Source organism: Trachurus japonicus, chromosome 8 (assembly GCF_045865225.1).
Source record: "Trachurus japonicus isolate A0001 chromosome 8, Traja_1.0".
NCBI classification, from domain to species: domain Eukaryota; kingdom Metazoa; phylum Chordata; class Actinopteri; order Carangiformes; family Carangidae; genus Trachurus; species Trachurus japonicus.
In genome coordinates this window covers 15,627,753-15,635,337 of record NC_140914.1, presented here as the reverse complement: position 1 = coordinate 15,635,337, position 7,585 = coordinate 15,627,753, and the positions used below count along the sequence as shown (strand labels likewise).

The window sequence follows — 7,585 nt, the reverse complement described above, 5'->3', positions numbered from 1 at the left end:
CTGCACCCGTGTATCTGCTTACTTTGCATATGATTGTGCGTGTTGTGTAGGTGAGGTCACTCTCGCTGTTGCGGTAACGAGCCATGGCAGCCGCTGCAGAGAGGCAGGCAGGCAGGCAATGATGAGGTCATTCAGCAGGCAGGATTAAGGCCGTGACAACTGGCGCTGCGGCCAGTGCCAGTGCTGACCGGGGCAGTTGTGCAGTGGGCATGGTGCTACGGTCCCAGCTCCACACCAGCATTACCCCACTGTTGTTTTTTCATTAGCTATACTGGCCCAGGGTGATGTGCGGCTTGCCAGGCCGACAGCGTGAACCCACAGTTGTTGCAGGGCTTTAGGGCCTTGTCACTCCCTCTCCTCTCTCTCCCTCTCTTCGTCTCTGTCTGTGGTCAAACACTGTGACCGCAGCCCTCACGGGGAATAAAGGATCGGGTTACGAACCAAACACACTCGTTAACTCAATTATGCAAGCCTTTAAAGCTTTGATGTGCAGCGATAACGCCAGGATTATTGAAGGGACAGATGCCATTTGACCACAGCAGAACTTTGTTGCCACATGCCTCAGCTACGGTCGATGAAAGATGGACAAAATGGACTGGTGAGGGTCAGGAGAAGGACCACTTATAACCAGATAGGGTTGAAAGAAGGGAGCAGACATGGACAATATCAAAGTGGATGAAAGCATTTTGTTGATCTTTAGGTATGATCCTGACTTTGGGAGTGTGAAAAACCTAAAAAAAAGAAAAAGAAACAAAAAGAAAAAAGCTTGTAATGGATGAAACAGTTCCAAATTCACTCTACCTAACATCTGTTTAATGCATGAAAGAGTAACAGGATGTGCTTCGTGTAGCTCTAAATTAGGTGACTTCAGTCTCCATTTTCACTTTTTCTGCACGTTATATTCTCCTTCTCTCTCTCGCAAAACGATGAAAACGCATAAAAACACAGCAGCCAGTCCTTCTCTTATTTTTCAGCTCAGCTTGGACATAAACCTAAAACCATTAGCTGTACCACTGAGACCAATTAGCAAAACACAGCCAAACAAACCTTCCCTAGCTTTTACAACATGTTCTCTCTTCATACCCTCCCATCCGTCCAGCCCTTCATTTTCTCTCTCTCTCTCCATACGTGGCAGCCTGAGACAAAGTATTAAGTGTGTTTTTGGCCTCTTCCGAGCTTCTGATAAGTCATCTATTCATTATAAGTGTTCTTGATGTTTTGCAACAGTAGGGATGCTCTACTCAGCCCCAACTTACGGCCCGAAGGCCTGACATATTGATGTCTATCTCTCACATAAGCTCCAGATGTGAACTCACTGGCTCGGTGTTTGGTTCTGATGTTTATTGGAGGACTGGTGGAGGAACTCAGCTGGAAAATTTCACAGTCACAAACCAACAGTCTGCTGACAAAGAGGATGATGGCGACACACTGCTGGTCTGAGCACCTTCTGGGCACAGTTATACATTCAGCTGTAGCAAAGAGATGCTGCCTGAGATTTGACAGAACGTGCAACCCTTTGAATATACATTAATTTAAACCACAGGAGTCTATGAGGACAGTAAACATCCTTTCCCACTAGGTGGCAATGCAGCTACAAACTCACATGATAGAGAAAGAAACACCTGTGGGATCACAACATCTCACTTCCCGCTCCCTCCGTGCTGTCCCTGCCAATGTGTCCAAAATCCTTTGAAACGTGTTATTTTGTCATTTAGAAAACAAAGACTTGGATCGACTTTTAACAGCAGGATCTGTTTGAGTTCTCCACACTCAGGGGATGTGGAGTAAGAGGCCGCAAGCCATGTAAATCAATCAGTTTTTTTTCTTTTCCGTAATTTGGCAGGATCAAACTGAAACAGCATCATTTTTTCTTCTCTGATTTATCACAAAATCCAGTGTTAGTTTGTTCAAATTAATCAATGGTGCAAATAATCGAAAATAAACTATAATTGTGGAAACTCATGGAAGGCACAAAAGCATAAATCTACAGTTGTTCACTGTAAAAGTAATGACATAACTGTAAAGTCAATGCTCTCTAAATCTAATCTCTTGTATTTAACAAGAAGAAGACAGTCTGGGAAAGTAAAATGTACCTATTTGATGATGACACACAGCTCAGTGCAGCTGCAGAATAAAACCTTTTGGTATACAGTACAAATATATCAAATACAAATTGTTATGTGCATAAACGTTTTAGATTAGTATTTTCATTTGTCGATCAGAAATATGAAAAAAAAAATACTTTACTGATAGAAATTGATCACATTTTTGTTTTCATTTTCATTTTGTTATTTGACATTTTTTTATATTGACATAAAATATATCATGATATATTGATAGTAAAGTAATAATATACTTGTAGTTTGCATGCTCATATCTCCATCCTGTGTCCGTGCCTGCTAACACATGCAGCTGAGCTGACAGTAAAATATGCAAAAAGCACAATCTGAATCCTGATGTCGTCATGTGTCGTGGCAGCACTGACCAGGACTTAGACCGGGCCAACTGCTCTGTCTGCATCATTACATCCAACGGAGAGAATGACAGTGTCACTAATGTTGTACTTTCATGTTACCAAGACAGAAAACACGGATAAGCACTGGAGCCCCACGAGAGGTCAAGTTTTTCCCCCTCATGCACATCACACTAACCCCTCTTAACATCTACAAGTAACACCAGTAAAGCTGCGCAGTTAGCAAAAGCTTTTCATGACCTTCTCACCTTTTTTTTTGGTTTGAGTTCCTGTTCTTAAGCTAAAGCCAGAAGAACAAAAAAAAAAAAGCGTTTGATGTTGTTAGCGAGGTCTCTTTCTCTGTCTGCCTGGAAGTCCCCTTCTCTTCCTAACTACCACCAAATGGTGTCCTTTAATTCACAATGTGCATGTACATCATTTGAGAGCAGACTAAACCCAGAAGCCTGACCTTGGGATTTCTTTGCCACATGAAATAACTGCCATTTTTAATGTACACATATGGGCAATAAAAAAAACAATAACAACATAAACAAGTTAGTGTCAGAAATAAATAAAACGGGGACTATAAATCACGGGGTCTTGGTAGCCTCTCGGGTGTAATTAATTGGGGATTGGGGACAGTGTGGTTTGCCAATGTCCGCAGTGTTTACTTACGTCTCACAGCGGCAGTGAATGGATTACGAAAGAAAAAAGAAATGATGTCAAAAGAGGATAAACTAGGTGCTGAGACAAGAGAGAAGGAGATGAGAAATGGTCCAGACAAAAAGAAGAATAAAGAAAAGTGAGCACAAGGAGAGACGAGCCTGGAATCAATAATCTGGTTTCTCCAGTTAGGCTGAGGAGGGGAGAGCCAGTGTGCGACGCCTGAGGACAACAGACCGCATCCTTCCTTCCTGCGAGGCAACACGGGGACAAGAAGGGCCACCGGAGGAGGTCACTTGGCTGAGGACTCACTTCCTGTCAGGGCTGCCAGGGATCAGGGTCTAAGTACATCCGGGTCACAGGAGGAACCACCTGTCTGTGATCGTCTCCCTATGAGGTGAACCTCTTTGTAAGCCAGGTGGGAAATAGATACAGGGAGGGGAAGAGGTGGCATCATTCTGTCTCTTCTTTCTCACCAGCTGGGAGTCTTGAGCATGAAACAAACGAGTCTGGGGATGAGGTACAACGCCTGGTCACAATCCAACACGTCCATCTGACAAAAAGGGAAAGCATGCAGCAGTCGCCTACCTCATTAACTGCTGCTTAAACAAAGAAAACTCTGTGTTCTTTCATTCATGCAATCTTCAGGCACTCAAACTTTTCTTTGAATGGAAAAAGCTGGTTTAGCATTATCTTTTAGAAGGCACTTTTCTCAACAAGTCACGGCCCGCTTGGTATCAAAATTATCATTCAAAAATGCCTTGCCAGACTGGGACAACATTGTTGATGTTGAGACAAAGGGAATATACAGTGAAATAATGTGCAACGGATGGAAAGACCCACCAAGGGATTGTGGCACCGAGGGCTAGAAAAGTGGACAAACTTTGCCACTGTGACGGTGAGAAAGGAGGACTTAAGCCAGCCGAGGAGTGTGTGTCTGTGTGTGTGTGTGTGTGCGTGTACGTGTGTTTGTGCGAGAGTGTGTTTGAGAGTGTGCCAAGTCGACCAGAAAGAGCTGGCAATTTCCTTGAGATGCAAAGCTTCACCGCACTCCCCAGGGGGAGGCCAAATAAACCTCAGATGTGCAGAAGGATCTGGGAAGGGTTGAGGGAGGTAGAAAGGAAAGGGGAGATTTCTGGTGTTTTTTTTTTATTTTTTTAACTCCGTCGCTGTAAGTTGTCATCGTAGTCAGCTCTGGGGAGGTTTGCAGATGTTTATCATGTACAAGGGGGAAGAAAAAAGAAATCATAAATTGTTCCACGATGCATCCAAGGTCACAAGTTCAGACCCATAAAGTACACGAATAACCCTGCAAAGTGTAATTATGGAAGTAAAGCTCTGCGTTGTTGACCAAGAGATTTAACCTCACAAAACCTGTTTAAATCATTTTGCAACGATGGATGTCTGTGTGATGTATGGACATGATTGCATAAACACACACACACACAGACATTGCAAGGCCAAAACAATCATCTAGGACTACGTTTAAGAAGAGCACATCTTAAAGATAGCAAATTCTGCCGGGAGCTGAAACCATTTATGGAACAAGCGGCCAGAGGAATCACACTCACATTGTAATCATGTTCGCGTAAATGACCATGTGGTCAAGGACTCACCTCTGCACCGGCCTCTAATTTGACTAACGGGAATGGATCTATGCATATTATCTGCCAAACGCGTCCAATTTTAATTTAACTGATCTACAAATGATGTTGTTTTGAGCATGTAAAGAGAAAAGTGATATAATCTTTCTTACATCACCTGAGGCTACCAGGGAAGGTAATTTCCCTTATATTAATAATAAGCCTCTGTCACACCCAGTTTCTAACTACAGTGTTCGCTCTTTAAGGGCTCTGGAAATCCACCCCATCACACAAACAAATGCATACAAACACCTCTGACACCCCTCCCTATCCTGAGAGTCCCTTGGCAATACTGTAGCTGCATGTGTCCACACATGCTGTTGGGTAAACAAATACACATGCCACCAGGGTGTTTACCTGTTTATCCAGTGCCCATTACCCTACCCCCCGTCCCATGGGAGCTATCTGACTGTAATGCTTCTCAGCTAAAAGCTTTTTCATTGCTATACTGAAATTGTTGTTACTATTGATATAAGTAGAATAATACATTCAACAAGTAAAACCTACACAGGGGACCATAAGAAAAATACTTGTCAGGAAAGGAAATACCTTCTGAGTTACTGCAAGTACAGTGTGTAAAACATACTGATGCACAAAATGAAATAAGTGTGTTGTTTTCACATAAACAAGTCTACCAATAGCCATATGCTGCATATACAGTAGACGTATGCAGTATATATAAATGTTGAGGGATGTAGACAAATGCCAGTATGTACATAAAAATAGGAGTGTGCGTACACATATGGATTACCATCTGCTCACAATGCCACTGTCAGAAAATTGAACAGGAAATGCGTCATTGGTGCAAATTCACCTGGTATTAGAAGTGTGTTCTGGGCGACAGAACCACGCATGTATGCATGTAAATGCACCCAAGATGCACTGAGTATAGATTGTGATCCAGAGATACACGTGCACATTAAGCAAAAGTGTAAGTGCCTTTTGCATTGTCAGTCAACAACTATTTTGGCAGGAATTTGTAATCAAACCGAGTATATCAGCAGCTAGCTGCCAGTTGCCAGTGTGGTCGCTGTGATGACGTTCAGTGTTCCCAACAACCTGTGTACTCCCATTTAGTCACTTTTTTTTGCAACTGCCCTTTTTTAAGAGATTTGAAAGATCAAATAAATCACTGGAGTATTTACTGACATATTTTATATTGTAGAATAAAACTAGCAAATGTCTTGAGCTTGTGTCAGTCACAGACCTTATTTTAGCTATTGCACCAAAAGCCGATACAGAACCCATTCACCTGGGGATGAGGGAACCAGAAGTGCTCAGACATTAACATTTAGGTTTTATGACTCATATCTGCAACACTTTGCATTACAATAGGTGTAAATTGAGTCATCGTGTTCAGAAAAAATGATCAGATCATCTTACAATCTAGGACAGGTAATAAATGCATATATATCTGAAATAGTCTGAGCAACAAGTGTCCAGGAGTTGGGATCGGGATTTTGGCACAGAGATAAGACACCACTTGTTGCTTTGAGACCTTTAAGAATGCGTCATTTTTTTCTTCAAGACATCAGTGTAGGCTCAGCTACCACCTCCACGGCTTCCAAGCTCAACCCATCATTTAACTGCCAACCCTTTTTAGTGATTTGATTATCCTCCTGCATTCCCAGCCTTTGGCCAACACTGGCTGATGTACAGTAAAAACCAATCATCCTCCTATTTTTCTTTTTTGTACATATACATAAATCCAATCGCATTTTTGACATGATTATAAAATGTCATATCATTCTCTGACCTGTGCTACAGGAAACTCCCCACAGATCTCAAAACCAACTTACAAAACCACAGCAGCACCTCAGCTCCACTGGCACAACCTTTATTTTCCGTTTTGACTTTTTCTGTTTTCGCAATCATCGTTTAACAAGTCTGCAAGCTTCAGCAACAGCCAGACTTGTGGGGTAGATATAAGCTTGTGATGGACATGGGGTGGCCTTGCCATACCCAGACTACTGGGCTCACAGTAGGGAAGTATCCATTTACCCTGGGTCTCCCTCGCTTATATTCTGACTCTGGAAGGATGCCTGTAAAGCCAAAAGTAGGGCTGGGTGGGGGGGCATATGTGTTTCCATTACGACTTTTGCGCCCCTGAAACACTAGAAGTCTCATTTTGGGGATCCAATTTTATTAAATCAACTGTGTGACAACATTGGGCTGTTTCCACAACTTGAGCAGGTACGGTGGGTGTGAGGTGCGCGGACAAAGTGCTCTTTGAGTGCTGTGGTCAGGCGCTTTGCCAGACACCTTTCCACACCTAGCACTTGGGGAGCCTTATTGAGAGTATGGGCTGAGCCTTTACCATTATTGCACTCAACACATGGCCAAGAGGCTATGATAGCTGCAACACTGTGGCTACCAAGGACTCATTTCATGTGTGTGTGTGTGTGTGTGTGTTTATAAGGAGGCCGGTTGAATGTTTTTGCTTCTGTCGGAGCTGGTGATCAGGAATGGTGAACCCTGCTGCTTCATAAGTGTTCGGACGATGACTTTACACTAATAGCCCTGCTGCAATTACTTAATGATGAAATACCCAGACTGAAATGTAGCTAAATGGAAAAAACAGGCGACAGGTGTGTGTCTGAAAATCAAACATTATGTGTGTGTGTGTGTGTGTGTGTGTGCGTCTGGGGACAGCAAATTGTGACAAGGGAGCAAGCAAGTCTTCTTTCCCCATCAGAATCATCGAGAGCCTGCAAATCATAATGAGAGCCTGAGTAAATAAATAAGGGAGAGATTATTTATTTGATTTCGGGGAAGCCGGAGCTATAACTCATGTCTCATTGGAGTTGGCGCTGGTGGTGCTGTGGTT

The 7,585-nt window shown here is 43.0% G+C and overlaps 1 long non-coding RNA gene across 1 annotated transcript in view; it reads right to left on the bottom strand.

Annotated features, from left to right (window-relative positions):
- Positions 1-2,501: 2,501 nt before the first annotated feature.
- LOC146982915 (uncharacterized) overlaps positions 2,502-7,585 on the bottom strand; it is a 119,339-nt gene continuing 114,255 nt past the window's right edge. Inside the window, exon 5 of the long non-coding RNA XR_015036282.1 lies at positions 2,502-3,594. This is a non-coding gene — a long non-coding RNA (uncharacterized LOC146982915). The remainder of the gene's footprint in view (positions 3,595-7,585) is intronic.